The following is a 22,425-nucleotide window of genomic DNA, read 5'->3' as shown; positions in this document are numbered from 1 at the left end:
GTTGAGGGTTTGGAGGAATGTGGATAGGGTGTCTCACCTTCGATCCAGATAGCAAAGATGCCATCAATGAATCTGAACCAGGTGAGGGGTTTAGGAAGGATTCCTCTAGATGGCCCATGAATAGGTTGCCATAGGATGGTGCCATGCAGGTACCCCTGAAGGCTGACCTGAAGATTTGTAATAGTAAGCATAAACATCAATTTAGCATTTACAGAAGACCTACCACCATAGGTGTTAGTACTGACAACTTATCTTGCCACCCCCACCAACAAAAAAAGGCATATTTCAGACGCACGGTACATCGAATTAAAAAAGTACCAATGAGTGACACAGACCAACAAAATGAAATCAATATAATTAAAACAGTTGCTCATAATAATGGATATACACCAATAATAATAGAAAAACTCCACAACAAAATGCAAACAAAAACCATATATCCACTTAACAGCAATCCACAAAACATGTACTCCAAACACCAAATCAGTGTGCCACAGAAGCCAAACCTAAATATGCTGCTCTCCCACATATAAGTCCACTATCATATCAAATAGCAAAATTATTTAAAAAGAAAAATATCTCAATCAGCTTTTCCACAAATAATAAATTACAACAAAAAGTAATCCATGATGTAAACATGTCCAAGAGCCCCTACAGTAAATTAGGAATATACAAGCTCAAATGTGATACATGCCCAAAATTTACATTGGACAGACAGGCAGAAGTTTTGAAGTTAGATACAAAGAACACTTGATGCTATAAGGCTTGGCAACTTGACAAAATCTGCATTTGCAGCCCATATTGCTGAAGAAAACCATTCAGTGAGAAAAACTGAGAACAATGTAAAAATTTTACATCTACACCTATCTGCAAATCCAGTAGCAAATTTTTATGTTACTACAATTCTCACAATCCTAAATGTAAATAAATAATGTACTGTCTTACCTATATATATATAAAGAAAGAAAGTGATGAGACTTACCAAACAAAAGTGCTGGCAGGTCGATAGACACACAAACAAACACAAACAAACACAAACACACACACAAAATTCAAGCTTTCGCAACAAACTGTTGCCTCATCAGGAAAGAGGGGAAGGAAAGGGAAAGACGAAAGGATGTGGGTTTTAAGGGAGAGGGTAAGGAGTCATTCCAATCCCGGGAGCGGAAAGACTTACCTTAGGGGGAAAAAAGGACAGGTATACACTCGCACACACGCACATATCCATCCACACATATACAGACACAAGCAGGCACAAGGAGATAAACAAAGAAGGTGGAGGAGGAGGAGATTAGTGTTTAACGTGCCATCGACAACGAGGGCATTAGAGACGGAGCACAAGCTCGTGTCTGTATATGTGTGGATGGATATGTGCGTGTGTGTGAGTGTATACCTGTCCTTTTTTCCCCCTAAGGTAAGTCTTTCCGCTCCCGGGATTGGAATGACTCCTTACCCTCTCCCTTAAAACCCACATCCTTTCGTCTTTCCCTCACCTTCCCCTCTTTCTTGATGAGGCAACAGTTTGTTGCGAAAGCTTGAATTTTGTGTGTGTGTTTGTGTGTCTATCGACCTGCCAGCACTTTCGTTTGGTAAGTCACATCATCTTTGTTTTTACATATATTTTTCCCACGTGGAATGTCCCCCCCCCCTATATATATATATATATATATATATATATATATATATATATATATATATATATATATCTATATATAAAGAAAGATGATGAGACTTACCAAACAAAAGCGCTGGCAGGTCGATAGACACACAAACAAACACAAATATACACACAAAATTCTAGCTTTCGCAACCAACGGTTGCTTCGTCAGGAAAGAGGGAAGGAGAGGGAAAGATGAAAGGATGTGGGTTTTAAGGGAGAGGGTAAGGAGTCATTCCAATCCCGGGAGCGGAAAGACTTACCTTAGGGGGAAAAAAGGACAGGTATACACTCGCACACACACACATATCCATCCACACATACAGACACAAGCAGACATATTTAAAGACAAAGAGTTTGGGTAGAGATGTCAGTCGAGGTGGAAGAGTAGAGGCAAAGAAGTTGTTGAGAGACAGGTGAGGTATGAGTGGCGGCAACTTGAAATTAGCGGAGATTGAGGCCTGGCGGATAACGAGAAGAGAGGATATACTGATGGGCAAGTTCCCATCTCCGGAGTTCGGATAGGTTGGTGTTGGTGGGAAGTATCCAGATAACCCGGACGGTGTAACACTGTGCCAAGATGTGCTGGCTGTGCACCAAGGCATGTTTAGCCACAGGGTGATCCTCATTACCAACAAACACTGTCTGCCTGTGTCCATTCATGCGAATGGCCAGTTTGTTGCTGGTCATTCCCACATAGAATGCATCACAGTGTAGGCAGGTCAGTTGGTAAATCACGTGGGTGCTTTCACACGTGGCTCTGCCTTTGATCGTGTACACCTTCCGGGTTACAGGACTGGAGTAGGTGGTGGTGGGAGGGTGCATGGGACAGGTTTTGCACCGGGGGCGGTTACAAGGATAGGAGCCAGAGGGTAGGGAAGGTGGTTTGGGGATTTCATAGGGATGAACTAACAGGTTACGAAGGTTAGGTGGACGGCGGAAAGACACTCTTGGCGGAGTGGGGAGGATTTCATGAAGGATGGATCTCATTTCAGGGCAGGATTTGAGGAAGTCGTATCCCTGCTGGAGAGCCACATTCAGAGTCTGGTCCAGTCCCGGAAAGTATCCTGTCACAAGTGGGGCACTTTTGTGGTTCTTCTGTGGGGGATTCTGGGTTTGAGGGGATGAGGAAGTGGCTCTGGTTATTTGCTTCTGTACCAGGCCGGGAGGGTAGTTGCGGGATGCGAAAGCTGTTGTCAGGTTGTTGGTGTAATGTTTCAGGGATTCCGGACTGGAGCAGATTCGTTTGCCACGAAGACCTAGGCTGTAGGGAAGGGACCGTTTGATGTGGAATGGGTGGCAGCTGTCATAATGGAGGTACTGTTGCTTGTTGGTGGGTTTGATGTGGACGGACGTGTGAAGTTGGCCATTGGACAGGTGGAGGTCAACGTCAAGGAAAGTGGCATGGGATTTGGAGTAGGACCAGGTGAATCTGATGGAACCAAAGGAGTTGAGGTTGGAGAGGAAATTCTGGAGTTCTTCTTCACTGTGAGTCCAGATCATGAAGATGTCATCAATAAATCTGTACCAAACTTTGGGTTGGCAGACCTGGGTAACCAAGAAGGCTTCCTCTAAGCGACCCATGAATAGGTTGGCGTACGAGGGGGCCATCCTGGTACCCATGGCTGTTCCCTTTAATTGTTGGTATGTCTGGCCTTCAAAAGTGAAGAAGTTGTGGGTCAGGATGAAGCTGGCTAAGGTAATGAGGAAAGAGGTTTTAGGTAGGGTGGCAGGTGATCGGCGTGAAAGGAAATGCTCCATCGCAGCGAGGCCCTGGACGTGCGGAATATTTGTGTATAAGGAAGTGGCATCAATGGTTACAAGGATGGTTTCCGGGGGTAACAGATTGGGTAAGGATTCCAGGCGTTCAAGGAAGTGGTTGGTGTCTTTGATGAAGGATGGGAGACTGCATGTAATGGGTTGAAGGTGTTGATCTACGTAGGCAGAGATACGTTCTGTGGGGGCTTGGTAACCAGCTACAATGGGGCGGCCGGGATGATTGGGTTTGTGGGTTTTAGGAAGAAGGTAGAAGGTTGGGGTGCGGGGTGTCGGTGGGGTCAGGAGGTTGATGGAGTCAGGTGAAAGGTTTTGCAGGGGGCCTAAGGTTCTGAGGATTCCTTGAAGCTCCGCCTGGACATCGGGAATGGGGTTACCTTGGCAAACTTTGTATGTGGTGTTGTCTGAAAGCTGACGCAGTCCCTCAGCCACATACTCCCGACGATCAAGTACCACGGTCGTGGAACCCTTGTCCGCCGGAAGAATGACGATGGATCGGTCAGCCTTCAGATCACGGATAGCCTGGGCTTCAGCAGTGGTGATGTTGGGTGTAGGATTAAGGTTTTTTAAGAAGGATTGAGATGCAAGGCTGGAAGTCAGAAATTCCTGGAAGGTTTGGAGAGGGTGATTTTGAGGAAGAGGAGGTGGGTCCCGCTGTGACGGAGGACGGAACTGTTCCAGGCAGGGTTCAATTTGGATGGTGTCTTGGGGAGTTGGATCATTAGGAGTAGGATTAGGATCATTTTTCTTCGTGGCAAAGTGATATTTCCAGCAGAGAGTACGGGTGTAGGACAGTAAATCTTTGACGAGGGCTGTTTGGTTGAATCTGGGAGTGGGGCTGAAGGTGAGGCCTTTGGATAGGACAGAGGTTTCGGATTGGGAGAGAGGTTTGGAGGAAACGTTAACTACTGAATTAGGATGTTGTGGTTCCAGATTGTGTTGAAAGGAATTTTGAGGTTTTGGAGGGAGTGGAGCTGGAAGTGGGAGATTGAGTAGATGGGAGAGACTGGGTTTGTGTGCAATGAGAGGTGGTTGAGGTTTGCTGGAAAGGTTGTGAAGGGTGAGTGAGTTGCCTTTCCGGAGGTGGGAAACCAGGAGATTGGATAGTTTTTTGAGGTGGAGGGTGGCATGCTGTTCTAATTTACGGTTGGCCTGTAGGAGGATGCTCTGAACAGCCGGTGTGGATGTGGGAGAGGAAAGATTAAGGACTTTTATTAAGGATAGGAGTTGACGGGTGTGTTCATTGGCTGAGTTGATGTGTAGGTGAAGGATTAGGTGGGTGAGGGCAATGGATTGTTCAGTTTGGAACTGGTATAGGGACTGATGGAAGGAAGGGTTGCAGCCAGAGATGGGAACTTTAAGTGTGAGGCCTTTGGGGGTAATGCCAAATGTCAGACAAGCCTGAGAAAATAGAATATGGGAGCGTAATCTGGCTAGGGCGAAGGCATGTCTGCGGAGGGAATGTAAATAAAACTTAATGGGGTCGTTGTGGGGGTGTTGTGCGGGTGACATGGTACTAGAAGGTCGAAAGTGTAACGTGAGGCTGAAATGAAAATGAATATAAAAATATGTGGGGAGAGATAAAGGTGAAGTAGAAAGCAAATGGAGATCTGGTGTGAAAAGAGGCGAAAAGGGGTTGGTTGGAGCTGGGTTATGTTGATCCTGTGGTGAAATAGTGTAGGTAGAAAACGATGTGCATAAAGGTTAGGTGGTTGTGTTGCCGCCAAAACACGTTAGATGGTGGAGAAATTCGGGAAAATTTCGAAAAAACTACGTGAGGATGTATTAAAAGTAGTGGTATGGTGGTGGCAGATTATGGAAATGAGGCTAACAATTGTCTGGTGGAGAAATAATAACGTTAAAACCTGTGGGAAGCGGCTAAAAATGATCGGTGATGTGAAAAAACGGATATCGAAATAAAGCAAAAGTTATTGAAACTAGCCGAAAAGGTTGTTTAATAGCTGAAAGGAACTGTTTGTGAACTGGAAACGGTGGATTTTATAGCAGTAGCGGAAGAAAAAATTCTTTGGTTATGGTTTGGAAGTGGGTTACGTACGTATTATTACGTATTGTTGAGTATATATCGGCGGGATAAAATTGTATAGTGGATTACGGTAAAAAGGAGAAGGTGAATACAAAGGGAAACTACTGGCAAAAACAGAAGGAGGAAATAAGACGACAGAAAAAACTTCGAAATGTAACAGTGACAATAACAAACGTCATTGTTGGGTTCAAATTAATGATATGAATATAACAGAGGGAAACATTCCACGTGGAAAAAATATATCTAAAAAGAAAGATGATGAGACTTACCAAACAAAAGCGCTGGCAGGTCGATAGACACACAAACAAACACAAATATACACACAAAATTCTAGCTTTCGCAACCAACGGTTGCTTCGTCAGGAAAGAGGGAAGGAGAGGGAAAGATGAAAGGATGCGGGTTTTACGGGAGAGGGTAAGGAGTCATTCCAATCCCGGGAGCAGAAAGACTTACCTTAGGGGGAAAAAAGGACAGGTATACACTCGCACACACACACATATCCATCCACACATACAGACACAAGCAGACATATTTAAAGACAAAGAGTTTGGGTAGAGATGTCAGTCGAGGTGGAAGAGTAGAGGCAAAGAAGTTGTTGAGAGACAGGTGAGGTATGAGTGGCGGCAACTTGAAATTAGCGGAGATTGAGGCCTGGCGGATAACGAGAAGAGAGGATATACTGAAGGGCAAGTTCCCATCTCCGGAGTTCGGATAGGTTGGTGTTGGTGGGAAGTATCCAGATAACCCGGACGGTGTAACACTGTGCCAAGATGTGCTGGCTGTGCACCAAGGCATGTTTAGCCACAGGGTGATCCTCATTACCAACAAACACTGTCTGCCTGTGTCCATTCATGCGAATGGACAGTTTGTTGCTGGTCATTCCCACATAGAATGCATCACAGTGTAGGCAGGTCAGTTGGTAAATCACGTGGGTGCTTTCACACGTGGCTCTGCCTTTGATCGTGTACACCTTCCGGGTTACAGGACTGGAGTAGGTGGTGGTGGGAGGGTGCATGGGACACGTTTTGCACCGGGGGCGGTTACAAGGATAGGAGCCATCTACTCAATCTCCCACTTCCAGCTCCACTCCCTCCAAAACCTCAAAATTCCTTTCAACACAATCTGGAACCACAACACCCTAATTCAGTAGTTAACGTTTCCTCCAAACCTCTCTCCCAATCCGAAACCTCTGTCCTATCCAAAGGCCTCACCTTCAGCCCCACTCCCAGATTCAACCAAACAGCCCTCGTCAAAGATTTACTGTCCTACACCCGTACTCTCTGCTGGAAATATCACTTTGCCACGAAGAAAAATGATCCTAATCCTACTCCTAATGATCCAACTCCCCAAGACACCATCCAAATTGAACCCTGCCTGGAACAGTTCCGTCCTCCGTCACAGCGGGACCCACCTCCTCTTCCTCAAAATCACCCTCTCCAAACCTTCCAGGAATTTCTGACTTCCAGCCTTGCATCTCAATCCTTCTTAAAAAACCTTAATCCTACACCCAACATCACCACTGCTGAAGCCCAGGCTATCCGTGATCTGAAGGCTGACCGATCCATCGTCATTCTTCCGGCGGACAAGGGTTCCACGACCGTGGTACTTGATCGTCGGGAGTATGTGGCTGAGGGACTGCGTCAGCTTTCAGACAACACCACATACAAAGTTTGCCAAGGTAACCCCATTCCCGATGTCCAGGCGGAGCTTCAAGGAATCCTCAGAACCTTAGGCCCCCTGCAAAACCTTTCACCTGACTCCATCAACCTCCTGACCCCACCGACACCCCGCACCCCAACCTTCTACCTTCTTCCTAAAATCCACAAACCCAATCATCCCGGCCGCCCCATTGTAGCTGGTTACCAAGCCCCCACAGAACGTATCTCTGCCTACGTAGATCAACACCTTCAACCCATTACATGCAGTCTCCCATCCTTCATCAAAGACACCAACCACTTCCTTGAACGCCTGGAATCCTTACCCAATCTGTTACCCCCGGAAACCATCCTTGTAACCATTGATGCCACTTCCTTATACACAAATATTCCGCACGTCCAGGGCCTCGCTGCGATGGAGCATTTCCTTTCACGCCGATCACCTGCCACCCTACCTAAAACCTCTTTCCTCATTACCTTAGCCAGCTTCATCCTGACCCACAACTTCTTCACTTTTGAAGGCCAGACATACCAACAATTAAAGGGAACAGCCATGGGTACCAGGATGGCCCCCTCGTACGCCAACCTATTCATGGGTCGCTTAGAGGAAGCCTTCTTGGTTACCCAGGTCTGCCAACCCAAAGTTTGGTACAGATTTATTGATGACATCTTCATGATCTGGACTCACAGTGAAGAAGAACTCCAGAATTTCCTCTCCAACCTCAACTCCTTTGGTTCCATCAGATTCACCTGGTCCTACTCCAAATCCCATGCCACTTTCCTTGACGTTGACCTCCACCTGTCCAATGGCCAACTTCACACGTCCGTCCACATCAAACCCACCAACAAGCAACAGTACCTCCATTATGACAGCTGCCACCCATTCCACATCAAACGGTCCCTTCCCTACAGCCTAGGTCTTCGTGGCAAACGAATCTGCTCCAGTCCGGAATCCCTGAAACATTACACCAACAACCTGACAACAGCTTTCGCATCCCGCAACTACCCTCCCGGCCTGGTACAGAAGCAAATAACCAGAGCCACTTCCTCATCCCCTCAAACCCAGAATCCCCCACAGAAGAACCACAAAAGTGACCCACTTGTGACAGGATACTTTCCGGGACTGGACCAGACTCTGAATGTGGCTCTCCAGCAGGGATACGACTTCCTCAAATCCTGCCCTGAAATGAGATCCATCCTTCATGAAATCCTCCCCACTCCGCCAAGAGTGTCTTTCCGCCGTCCACCTAACCTTCGTAACCTGTTAGTTCATCCCTATGAAATCCCCAAACCACCTTCCCTACCCTCTGGCTCCTATCCTTGTAACCGCCCCCGGTGCAAAACCTGTCCCATGCACCCTCCCACCACCACCTACTCCAGTCCTGTAACCCGGAAGGTGTACACGATCAAAGGCAGAGCCACGTGTGAAAGCACCCACGTGATTTACCAACTGACCTGCCTACACTGTGATGCATTCTATGTGGGAATGACCAGCAACAAACTGGCCATTCGCATGAATGGACACAGGCAGACAGTGTTTGTTGGTAATGAGGATCACCCTGTGGCTAAACATGCCTTGGTGCACAGCCAGCACATCTTGGCACAGTGTTACACCGTCCGGGTTATCTGGATACTTCCCACCAACACCAACCTATCCGAACTCCGGAGATGGGAACTTGCCCTTCAGTATATCCTCTCTTCTCGTTATCCGCCAGGCCTCAATCTCCGCTAATTTCAAGTTGCCGCCACTCATACCTCACCTGTCTCTCAACAACTTCTTTGCCTCTACTCTTCCACCTCGACTGACATCTCTACCCAAACTCTTTGTCTTTAAATATGTCTGCTTGTGTCTGTATGTGTGGATGGATATGTGTGTGTGCGTGCGAGTGTATACCTGTGCTTTTTTCCCCCTAAGGTAAGTCTTTCCGCTCCCGGGATTGGAATGACTCCTTACCCTCTCCCTTAAAACCCACATCCTTTCATCTTTCCCTCTCCTTCCCTCTTTCCTGACGAAGCAACCGTTGGTTGCGAAAGCTAGAATTTTGTGTGTATATTTGTGTTTGTTTGGGTGTCTATCGACCTGCCAGCGCTTTTGTTTGGTAAGTCTCATCATCTTTCTTTTTAGATATATTTTTTCCACGTGGAATGTTTCCCTCTGTAATATTCATATCATTAATTTGAACCCAACAATGACGTTTGTTATTGTCACTGTTACATTTCGAAGTCTTTTCTGTCGTCTTATTTCCTCCTTCTGTTTTTGCCAGTAGTTTCCCTTTGTATTCACCTTCTGCTTTTTACCGTAATCCACTATACAATTTTATCCCGCCGATATATACTCAACAATACGTAATAATACGTAACCCACTTCCAAACCATAACCAAAAAAATTTTTTCTTCCGCTACTGCTATAAAATCCACCGTTTCTAGCTCACAAACAGTTCCTTTCAGCTATTAAACAACCTTTTCGGCTAGTTTTAATAACTTTTGCTTTATTTCGATTTCCGTTTTTTCACATCACCGATCATTTTTAGCCGCTTCCCACAGGTTTTAACGTTATTATTTCTCCACCAGACAATTGTTAGCCTCATTTCCATAATCTGCCACCACCATACCACTACTTTTAATACATCCTCACGTAGTTTTTTCGAAATTTTCCCGAATTTCTCCACCATCTAACGTGTTTTGGCGGCAACACAACCACCTAACCTTTATGCACATCGTTTTCTACCTACACTATTTCACCACAGGATCAACATAACCCAGCTCCAACCAACCCCTTTTCGCCTCTTTTCACACCAGATCTCCATTTGCTTTCTACTTCACCTTTATCTCTCCCCACATATTTTTATATTCATTTTCATTTCAGCCTCACGTTACACTTTCGACCTTCTAGTACCATGTCACCCGCACAACACCCCCACAACGACCCCATTAAGTTTTATTTACATTCTCTCCGCAGACATGCCTTCGCCCTAGCCAGATTACGCTCCCATATTCTATTTTCTCAGGCTTGTCTGACATTTGGCATTACCCCCAAAGGCCTCACACTTAAGTTCCCATCTCTGGCTGCAACCCTTCCTTCCATCAGTCCCTATACCAGTTCCAAACTGAACAATCCATTGCCCTCACCCACCTAATCCTTCACCTACACATCAACTCAGCCCATGAACACACCCGTCAACTCCTATCCTTAATAAAAGTCCTTAATCTTTCCTCTCCCACATCCACACCGGCTGTTATGTTCCCTCTCCTTCCCTCTTTCCTGGTGGGGCGGCGGTTTGTTGCGAAAGCTTGAATTTTGTGTGTATATTTGTGTTTGTTTGTGTGTCTATCGACCTGCCAGCGCTTTTGTTTGGTAAGTCTCATCATCTTTCTTTTTAGATATATTTTTTCCACGTGGAATGTTTCCCTCTGTAATATATATATATATATATATCGCCACGTGGGAAAAATATATCTAAAAACACAGATGATGTGACTTACCGAACGAAAGTGCTGGCAGGTCGATAGACACACAAACAAACACAAACACACACACAAAATTCAAGCTTTCGCAACAAACTGTTGCCTCATCAGGAAAGAGGGGAAGGAGAGGGAAAGACGAAAGGATGTGGGTTTTAAGGGAGAGGGTAAGGAGTCATTCCAATCCCGGGAGCGGAAAGACTTACCTTAGGGGGAAAAAAGGACAGGTATACACTCGCGCACACACACACACACACATATCCATCCGCACATACACAGACACAAGCAAAAACCTCTGACATGGAACATCTTTATAATTAGTGTAGCAGTATTTGCTCTAATATCCACAAAATCAATGTCTCTCTATACTGGTGTAAAATGCGTTTCATTGCATAAGTGAATATACGATCTTTTTCCAAACATGGGGCATCTTTATACTGTAACAATATATCATAGCATCTTTGACACTTATATGTTTGTAAACCTTCTGTTATCTATCAAAACGTGTGGTCCATGTCAGAAGTCTGTTCTGTGACAAACCTGAAGTTCTCAGTGATACAAACTTACGTGTGGGGGCAATAGGAATGAGGTGGAAATGTATTCAGTAACAAATCTGAAGCACTTAATTATAGAAGTTTATGTGTGCAATGATTGGAATCTGGCGAAAACTATGAACTTTGTCTGCTGGATGAAAACTATGAAAACAAGTACTCCAAACCGACATTTCGCACGAGTCATTATTTATATTTTAAGACAACTAATCAATAAAAAAAAAAACGCACCACATGTTCTAATAAAAGCACAAAAGCCGCCTGTCGATGAATTGTAATGATTCGAAACTGGTAATGGTACCTTTTGAATAAAGGAACTTAAAATAAATTTGTGGCTGGTTGCTGCTCAACACCATCATATGACAAAATTGCATGGAAGAATGGAGAGAACCTAATAAACTTCTGGTGGAATTTCGACCTAAAAAATCGTGTCAAGGCAATTCCAGATATCACATAAGAAACTATGGACCTGCTTCCCCAGCAACACCCTTGGAGAATTTCAGATGGGCCACGTAGTGATATCCACAAAAAACACAGGAGAAACATTGAATCAAAGAGCAAGGAACACATGTTTTAACTATGCTGTCTATGTGCAGAATGGGGAAGGTTCACAATCTATCTGAGTTTGACTGAGGCCTGATTGTGATGGCCCAGAGGCTCAGCACGTGCATTTCCGAAACTGCACTACTTTCAAGTGTTGTAGGAGTGGTGTGGTGAGTGTCTTCAGCACGTGGTGAAACCGTGTCCAAGCACTGTGGGGTTGGGCGGCTACCCCTCATTACAGATGTCAGAAGTTGTAGGCTGGGCGGACTGGTAAAACAGGACAGGTGGCAAACTGTGGTGGAACTAACATCAGAATTTAATGCCGGACAGAGTACGAATGTGTCCGAACACACAGTGCACCGAATACTCGTAACGACGGGCCTCCACAGGCGACAACCTGTGCACGTGCCAATGTCAGCACCACGACATCGGCAACTGTGACCGAAATGGGCACGTGACCGTAGGCAGTGGATGTTGGCGTGGTAGCAGAGCATTGCACGGTCTGGCGGATCCTGACACTTTCTTCACTGTGCCGATGGGAGGGTGTGAGTCCACCATCTTCCAGCGGAACAGCTCCTCGACACCTGTACTGGTATCGTAGACTGGTTGCAGGTCACGTAAATCCTTTCATGCCGATCGTGTTTCCTCACGACGGTGTCATTTTTTAACAAGATAATGTGCTGTGTCTCAAGGCCGTGAGTGTGGTGGAGTGGTTTAAGGAACACAGTGGCAAGTTCCAATTGATGTGCTGGCCCCCACAACTCCCCAGATCTAACCCGATCGAACACATTTAGGATGCGGTCGAATGTGGCACCACAGCAGGTAACAGGTAACAGCACCCTAAGAGTTAATGTGTGTGCCAAGTACTACAGCACATTCTTACTGTCAATGTGGCCCTAAAACAAACAATGTACGACGTGTATATTTCTATTGTCTATTGTCAAACCACAATTTATGAAAGATGTTTATATTTTATTAATAGGATTAAGTAGGAATAATTAATATTTGTCATGTTGGAAATAATTGTGGTAGCAGGGAATGTCTGCACCAAAGTATTGTTGGCAAGAGAGACCGCAAATTGATATAATTTTAAAAATGGCGATAGAGACTGCGTATGGATACATTTTACGAAAAGAGCGGGAAAGACCGCGCATTGATACATTTTGTAATGGTAGCAGGGATTGTCTGCACCAGAAAGCATTGTTGGCAGGAGAGACCGCACTTTAGCGTTCGTAGGAAGTCAGCAGTAAGCGAGATGTGAAGCGAGTCGGTAGCAGGTCTGAAGCGAGAGGTTGAGAGGAGCAGTGTGCCTGCCAGCCACCAGCTATGATTTACAAGAGATTATAAACGGATGCACAGAGACATCAGCTAACTATTATCATAAGAGGAACTAATATTATTGAATTATTTTCTTTGAGAAACTCACGACTACTGAAGGTATGTTTGCGCAATGCTAGTTGTAAGATTGTGGAAAGTAAGTCCTATTTGAATGTTTGTAAAATCATTTCATTACCAGCAGTAAATATTTGAACAAACATTTTCAGAATATAATTAATTTTTGCCAGCAATGTTGCATTACTGATTATAATCCATCCCAAAAACCATCAATGTAAAACTTTGCAAAAATTTTATTGTTGTCAAGGAAAAGTGTAACTAATTAATTAAAGAATAACGTCAGCTTTGCTATTAAAGAATAACGTCAGCTTTGCTATTAAAGAATAACATCAGCTTTGGTAATAAATACAGCCACTCATTATGGCAGCCCACCAGCGGCTAATAGAGTATAGTAAACCAGAGTAAGTATATTCATGTCGCAGTTCAATGTAGCAGTCAGATGGCGATCCAGTAACAGTAAAAAAGGTAAGGAACAGTTTTGGGTTATTGCACATAATGACCGAGGGCCACGACGACGACACATTCGATGTTTCGTCGAAATAATCAGAAAATCACTTTTAATAAGCAGCAATTAAATTTGTATGCAAAGATTGAGAAAGAGAATAAATTTCAAAGGGAAGATTTCATTTATTATTGTAGAAGGGAAAGTTGCGTTAAGAGAGAGAGAGAGAGAGAGAGAGAGAGAGAGAGAGAGAGAGAGAGAGAGAAACTGCGGGGACTCGGGTTCGGCTCCCGGTACTGTCCGAAATCTTGCTTCAACAAGAGGACCAGAATGGTATGCACTCGGGCTCACACGCCGAAGTGCAGAGCTGTTTGGGAGAAAAGTAGAGGCTCTGAGGCACGGGAAGCTGCCGCCAACTGGCTGGTCGTCAAGTTTCCGTATCCATGCGAAGGGAAACACAGAAGAGAACTGGTGCTTCAGGTGCTCCGACAACCCCCACTCCTTCCAAATACGTAGACCCCATTCAGAGGGTGCCACAGCAACACAATTTGTAGCATGTATCACTGGAAGTCTGAGGACTCGTCAGCTGATTAACAAAAGATGGCCTGTGATTTTTATTAATTCTTTTTAATCGCATAATACTATATGATGTGCCACTAAAAAACTGATTATGAGAAAAGCAACTTTCCTACAAATATGTACGTGGTGCACGCTGCAGAGAGGGATTCTAACATTAAACCCAGTGTGCGTCAAGTCAGCTAAAGTTCACACGAGACAGCTCTCTCAAAAGTCACACCGGCACGCAGCAGTAGTCGCCACACATTTATTCCTGCAATGCCAACACGGTAAGTTACTTTCTACATTGCCTGTACAAATGAAAATGCTCACCTGTGATATGCAGGATGATTCAAAAAGAATACCACAACTTTAGGAATTTAAAACTCTGCAACGACAAAAGGCAGAGCTAAGCACTATCTGTCGGCGAATTAAGGGAGCTATAAAGTTTCATTTAGTTGTACATTTGTTCGCTTGAGGCGCTGTTGACTAGGCGTCAGCGTCAGTTGATGCTAAGATGGCGACCGCTCAACAGAAAGCGTTTTGTGTTCTTGAGTACGGCAGAAGTGAATCGACGACAGTTGTTCAGCGTGCATTACGAACGAAGTATGGTGTTAAACCTCCTGATAGGTGGTGTATTAAATGTTGGTATAAACAGTTTACAGAGAATGGGTGTTTGTGCAAAGGGAAAAGTTCTGGACGGCCGAGAACGAGTGATGAAAATGTAGCACGCATCCAGCAAGCATTTGTTCGCAGCCCAGGAAAATCGACTCGCAGAGCTAGCAGAGAGCTGCAAATTCCACAATCGACTGTATGGAGAGACCTACGAAAAAGGTTAGTTATGAAACCTTATCGTCTGAAATTGGTTCAAGCACTGTCTGCAGCTGATAAGATTAAAAGAATCAATTTCTGTGATTTTATCCTTGCTCAAATGGAAACAGATGAATCTTTCGTTTCAAAGATTGTGTTTAGTGATGAAGCAACTTTCCACACTAACGGGAAAGTCAACCGTCACAATGTCTGTATACGGGGCACTGAGAATCCGCGGGAAACAACTCAGTATGAACGTGACTCGCCTAAGGTGAACGTTTTTCTGTGCCATTTCAGCCAATAAAGTTTTTGGTCCCTTTTTCTTCGAAGGTGCTATTGTAACTGGACTACAGTATCTGGAGATGTTAGAGAATTGGCTGTTCCCTCAGCTCGAACAAGAAGCACAACAATTCATATTTCAGCAGGATGGAGCGCCACCACATTGGCACTTATCTGTCCGTAACTACCTGAACGTCAACTACCCGAGGCGATGGATCGGCCGCCAGGCAGCCCGTGACAGAGCACTTCATCACTGGCCTCCAAGAAGCCCTGATCTTACCCCCTGCAATTTTTTCTTATGGGGGTATGTTAAGGATATGGTGTTTCGGCCACCTCTCCCAGCCACCATTGATGATTTGAAACGAGAAATAACAGCAGCTATCCAAACTGTTACGCCTGATATGCTACAGAGAGTGTGGAACGAGTTGGAGTATCAGGTTGATATTGCTCGAGTGTCTGGAGGGGGCCATATTGAACATCTCTGAACTTGTTTTTGAGTGAAAAAAAAACTTTTTAAATACTCATTGTAATGATGTATAACAGAAGGTTATATTATGTTTCTTTCATTAAATACACATTTTTAAAGTTGTGGTATTCTTTTTGAATCACCCTGTATTACAGAGATAAAGCTACCCATATCTCTGATCAGGAGTGAATTAAGAGTCACACTAGATGGCTCTACAGGTGGCCAGAGTGCGAGAGCAGGATAGCGGATGATGCACACCGAATATAGTGAAGGAGAGACCGACACTGTGCACACTACACGGAACTGATAACAAATGCGCAGCATGGTGAAGATAGGAAACCGATGAGCCAGTCCCCAAACTGAAGAGAAGACCGCAAGAGCCACAGCTGCAACTCCCGTAATATTTCTGGCTTTACAGCCATCGTATTCACCTACAAGCAGCTCTTCTTAAAGGAATTGAGAAGGCAGCAGTGGGAAGACGATATAATGTAACGTGAGGCAACAATGACAGACGTTTTCAGGGTTTATACACGGATGAGGAAAAAAAATTCCCGGATTTCCCGGTTAAAAATACACTTTCTCCCGGATGAAAATACACTTTTTCCGTGTTAAGTAACAGTATACTTTTCCTCGGAACTGTAAAATTTATCAATCCTTTCGATGGTTACGGTTTTATACACCGCCGTAGAATTTCCCGGCACTTCAGAAAACGAAAATCAGGGAAAAAAACACATTTTGGAAAGATGTCTGATGTGCAGCAACGTGTACACTGCGTATTTTCGTATTACGGAAGTATAAATTCGAATTCTACCAAACACCGCACGTTACTTTCCGAAGGATTGAAATCGAGACTGCGATGGGCTTTTGTAAGCCAGTCGTAGCTCGTGTCGAGCGATCTCACCAGACGATGACAGCAGATATTGAGAGCGTACGACACGTGATGTAGTCAGCCGATCACTGTTAAGTAGGACGAACACACAAATAGGAAAACGTAATTGTTTAAATTTATATACATAGTGTTGCTACAAGAAAAGAAAAGCTTTTACGTACAACATTGGTCTCTAAGATTAATAAGCTGCAAGAGAATCTAAGCTTTAATGTTGATCAATTTTGCGTGTGTTACACTTTAAGATACATCACAGTCTTCCTAAAGCCTTTGACACATTTTGCTGTTGGCAGACGCTTGTATGAGCACTGTGTTTTGTTGTTGTATACGGTGCATTTAATTTGCAACTTAAGTTTTACTTTTGTATTTTTTCTTCTCGTTCGTTTTTTATTGCTGCAGTATTATTCTGCAGTAGCAAGATACGGTAATATTCTTTGTGAGTATTAGTTCATACCAGTCAAAGTTACAAAAATTTAACTGAAAACTAAAACAATGAAAAATTCCCGCCAGCCGCTGTAGCCGAGCGGTTCTATGCGCTTCAGTCTGGAACTGCGCGACTGCTACGGTCGCAGGTTCCAATCCTGTCTCGGGCATGGATGTGTGTGTTGTCCTTAGGTTAGTTAGGTTTAAGTAGTTCTAAGTTCTAGGGGACTGATGACCTCAGATGTTAAGTCCCATAGTGCTCAGAGCCATTTGAACAATTTTTGAAAAATTCCCAGAATTCCAAAAATTCCCGGGTTTTTCCTGCTTTTCTTCCGGATGAAAAATTCCCAGGTTTTTCCCGGATCTCCCGGGTCGTATACACCCTTGTTTTATTGTACACGTGCTGTGAGAAAGACCACTTAAATTGTCGGTCCTTCTCCGTGATTGGCTGCTGTGTTCGGAAATAGCACACCAAAATGATGAACTTTTGTCATTAATATTAGGGAAACTAAAGAATGGATTTACTTGCATTGCAAGTAAATGCATCCACAACAGCAGGCAATCATTCCATTACTTCAGAAGTGGTGGTAACCAGGCAGAATAATAAACAATTACTAAACGAAAAGGACTTCGAAGATCTTCAAATTGTGCGTAACTTGAATGACGGGCGAGGTGATTCAGCTGTAAGATCATGGCTCTATTGGTAGTCTCAGAGGACAGACATCTTGCCTGCTGCAGTCAGCATCAGTTAAAACTTAATTAGGAAGCTCTGGTTTGTAAACATGAGACCTCTATCTGTAGTCCTGGAGGACAGACATGTTGTCTGCCTTGGTTGATATTGGTTAAGAACTTAATTAGCAATCTCTGGTTTTTTGGATGTGTAACTGACAACTAGTCACATAATAATTACGCAAACAAGACGTTCATTACTTTGTTTATTCTCTGTGAAAGTATAAAGAATGGAAATTATTTGTGACTCATGAAGTGGACTATAATTGTGCAGTTTCTCTTATTCTGCTAATAAAAAGTGAGTGTCATCCTGTTTAACCATACCAATTCAAAATTTAGTTATTTTTACAATACCAGTTCCTACCTAACAGTTAATTACAGCCTCAAGATAACAGTTTCATGATGTACATGGTGTTTCCAGCACAAGGGAACAACAACTACAGAATATGGAAGTTAATAGGAATATAAAAAAAGGGAGGAAGGTTTATCTGTTTAGCAAGAGCAATAGAAGGCAGATTACATACTACCTAACAGATCAAAACGAAAATTTCTGTTCCGACACTGACAATGTTGAGTGTTTATGGAAAAAGTTCAAGGCAATCGTAAAATGCGTTTTAGACAGGTACGTGCCGAGTAAAACTGTGAGGGACGGGAAAAACCCACCGTGGTACAACAACAAAGTTAGGAAACTACTTCGAAAGCAAAGAGAGCTTCACTCCAAGTTTAAACGCAGCCAAAACCTCTCAGACAAACAGAAGCTAAACAATGTCAAAGTTAGCGTAAGGAGGGCTATGCGTGAAGCGTTCAGTGAATTCGAAAGTAAAATTCTATGTATCGATTTGACAGAAAATCCTAGGAAGTTCTGGTCTTACGTTAAGGGGATACGGAATCACCTATCCCCGCAATGTTAATATATGCCTACTATAGGGAACATTTTCTCACAAACTACTGGAGACAGAGAGGTAAAAATTTTACTGTATGTGCATTCATATGTTACAACAATACTGAAACAACAGTTTATTGTCAAAGTATTTTCTTACAGAGATATTGTACATTTATTTTTAAGTAAATTTTTTCCATCGCTTTTTACTAGACTATCACCCCTAAGTCTTTTGTAAATCAAGTAATTAAAAAATCGTTGTTTCAGTATGTAATAGGGACCTATGTCACTACGTCATAAAAATTTCAGACTTCTAGGTTGACCAGTACCTGAGATAATGTTCCTAGATGAAGTAAAAAGTAAACTTACGGGAAACGGAGAAAGAAGATTAAAACATTCCTGATCCGTAGCTAATACCCCCTTCACAGTCTTCATAATCATCTTCAAGTCTCCTTTTGGCACCCCTCTGCACCTGTCTTGCTTTTTTCACTAATGTCTTGATTATATTATCAGCATGCCTTAGTCTGTGCTGATCTAAAAAGAACATAGCACGTACCGTACGGGAACCAACACACATACCCAACTTTTGAAGGACCTGGCATTTAGTTATATTTCCAAGATTGAAGGTTGCCACAGCATCATACACACCAAAATGTAGTGTATTAATTCCGACAAACACTGTTTTTGGGAGACGATGCCATATCACACTATTCAAGCACTCGTTGGGGTTCTGCGTTTTTCCGTGAAGACATTTCATCAGAAGACTTCTGTCAGCCAGATCTCTGAAAATGGGCTTTATTTCTGCCATGATGGCTGATGGTAGACTGTGGTGGTGAATGTATTTCTCTCCTGTTGTTAGTCCCCTATTGTATTTACACCAGCTGTTTTCACCTTTGGGGCACAAACCATGTTGTGGATGCTCATCCGTGGATGCGGTGTGGAAATATAAAGCCCATATAGCTCTCCTCATTTCTTCAAGACTGCCTGTATTTTGCCTGATTGCAAGGCCATAGCAGTTCTGAATGTGGTCTATTATGGAATCAGTCAATCTTCCTCTGCCATCCAAGGTTTTCCCATCATCTAGTTTTTTCCCTTTCATAACTGATTTTAACCTTCTCAGCCTGGCACCCATTCTCTTCTGCACATGTCCTATAAATTCAAGTTTGCTTATATTTACACTGTTCCCATATGGTTTGCTTTCCAAAACTTCTTTGAATGCTTTAGAGTCACCATCTCCCAGATATTTGACATAGCGAACATTATACCACTGTGAAGAGCGATGAAAAATTTTCTTCACCCCAGCAACCTCCATGCCACCACTACTACCATAATAATTAGCAATACAGTCATCACTGTGTTCATTTTTCAGCCTGCCTGTGCACCTACAGTATTTAGACATTATTGCAACATCAATAACCTTGCCAGTATCAACACTAGTTGCTGTTACAACACCATTGTTGGAGGTGTGGCCCCTTTTCTGCCACGTGCCATCAAACGCCACTGTGAGGTCACAACTGCCGTCATTTTCTTCCACTGCTTCTTCCACAGCAACCTGCATTGACTTCTGTGCTACATCTTCAACTGCAGATCCTAGTACATAATTGTAAGCTTCAAACTTTGAAGGTGCACTTGGAAGATTTAGAACACCACATAGCATATCACCAGCTGCTTTGCCCTTACCAATTGCTCGCAATCCATAAACTAACCTAATATTTACACTATAAAGTTCAGTTTTCTTGTATCCATTATTTACAGTTACTGAAACCGAACTTGGAAACTTACAGCTGTATTTACAAACACTGCATATTAAATTAAACTGGGCAGCCAGGCCAACATGGGATTCTACTTTCAGAGAAACGTTTCCATGACATTTTTTGCAGCACAAACTGTTTTCAAGAGCTTCACACAATATATTCGTATCAATGAGTTCAAAAACTTCATTCCCTCTATCAAGTAAATTATATTTCTCTTCCAAATCTCTTAGTTTTTTATGAGAAGCACTGTTTTCATTTGGTGTAAGTTCGTTCGGCAAATCAGTAATAAGTGGATTCACATTTTCCAACAGTGATGATGATGAACTGCTTTGCTTTGCTAATGAATCATTATTTCTTTTCTTTTGCCAGTTCACACGCTTTTTAAATACTTTTGCTTTAGCTCTAGGCATTTTCACTGCGAAAAATGAAGCACTAAATACGAAATAACTCAACAACAACTACTTTCTTATATCACACTGTTTACAAAACAGTCCCGCCACAAAGTCAAAGAGTAACTTGAGGAAACCAGAGAGAAACATTTTCGGGCAACTAGTGTATAAATAGTCGCTGGAAACCGGGATATTTGAATTCATGTCACTTTAAAGGTACTGCCAAAAAGTTCATGGTCAGCCACGAGAGACGTGTATAACTAAAGCGCAATACCCGATCTCACAAATATATAAAAATAAAATAGTTATAATTGTAGTAGAGCTATGTATGATACGTCATTTTAAAGAGGAAACATGGCAGAATATAATACGCCAATAAAAAAAATTCGATTTTTTAACCCAAAATCCGATTCCGTATCCCCTTAAATCAGTAAGTGGCTCGAAACAGCATATCCAGACACTCTGGGAAGATGATGGCATTGAAACAGAGGATGACACGCGTAAAGCTGAAATACTAAACACCTTTTTTCAAAGCTGTTTCACAGAGGAAGACCGCACTGCAGTTCCTTCTCTAAATCCTCGCACAAACGAAAAAATGGCTGACATTGAAATAAGTGTCCAAGGAATAGAAAAGCAACTGGAATCACTCAACAGAGGAAAGCACACTGGACCTGACGGGATACCAATTCGCTTCTACACAGAGTACGCGAAAGAACTTGCCCCCCTTCTAACAGCCGTGTACCGCAAGTCTCTAGAGGAACGGAGGGTTCCAAATGATTGGAAAAGATCACAGGTAGTCCCAGTCTTCAAGAAGGGTCATCGAGCAGATGCGCAAAACTATAGACCTATATCTCTGACGTCGATCTGTTGTAGAATTTTAGAACATGTTTTTTGCTCGAGTATCATGTCGTTTTTGGAAACCCAGAATCTACTATGTAGGAATCAACATGGATTCCGGAAACAGCGATCGTGTGAGACCCAACTCGCGTTATTTGTTCATGAGACCCAGAAAATATTAGATACAGGCTCCCAGGTAGATGCTATTTTTCTTGACTTCCGGAAGGCATTCGATACAGTTCCGCACTGTAGCCTGATGAACAAAGTAAGAGCCTACGGAATATCAGACCAGCTGTGTGGCTGGATTGAAGGGTTTTTAGCAAACAGAACACGGCATGTTGTTATCAATGGAGAGACGTCTATAGACATTAAAGTAACCTCTGGGGAGCCACAGGGGAGTGTTATGGGACCATTGCTTTTCACAATATATATAAATGACCTAGTAGATAGTGTCGGAAGTTCCATGCGGCTTTTCGCAGATGATGCTGTAGTATACAGAGAAGTTGCAGCATTAGAAAATTGCAGCGAAATGCAGGAAGATCTGCAGCGGATAGGCACTTGGTGCAGGGAGTGGCAACTGTCCCTTAACATAGACAAATGTAATGCATTGCGAATACATGGTTCAAATGGCTCTGAGCACTATGGGACTCAACATCTTAGGTCATAAGTCCCCTAGAACTTAGAACTACTTAAACCTAACTAACCTACGGACATCACACACGCCCATGCCCGAGGCAGGATTCGAACCTGCGACCGCAGCAGTCCCGCGGTTCCGGACTGCAGCGCCAGAACCGCTAGACCACCGCCGCCGGCTATTGCGAATACATAGAAAGAAGGATCATTTATTGTATGATTATATGATAGCGGAACAAACACTGGTAGCAGTTACTTC

At 43.4% G+C, this 22,425-nt stretch overlaps 1 protein-coding gene across 2 annotated transcripts in view; it reads right to left on the bottom strand.

Moving 5' to 3' along the window:
• The window catches only part of LOC126213135 (exosome component 10), a 234,195-nt gene that overhangs the window by 30,059 nt on the left and 181,711 nt on the right, over positions 1-22,425 (bottom strand). The gene's annotated exons all lie outside the window — the stretch shown is intronic.

Source organism: Schistocerca nitens, chromosome 11 (genome assembly GCF_023898315.1).
Source record: "Schistocerca nitens isolate TAMUIC-IGC-003100 chromosome 11, iqSchNite1.1, whole genome shotgun sequence".
NCBI lineage: Eukaryota > Metazoa > Arthropoda > Insecta > Orthoptera > Acrididae > Schistocerca > Schistocerca nitens.
This window is presented reverse-complemented; position numbering and strand designations above follow the sequence as displayed.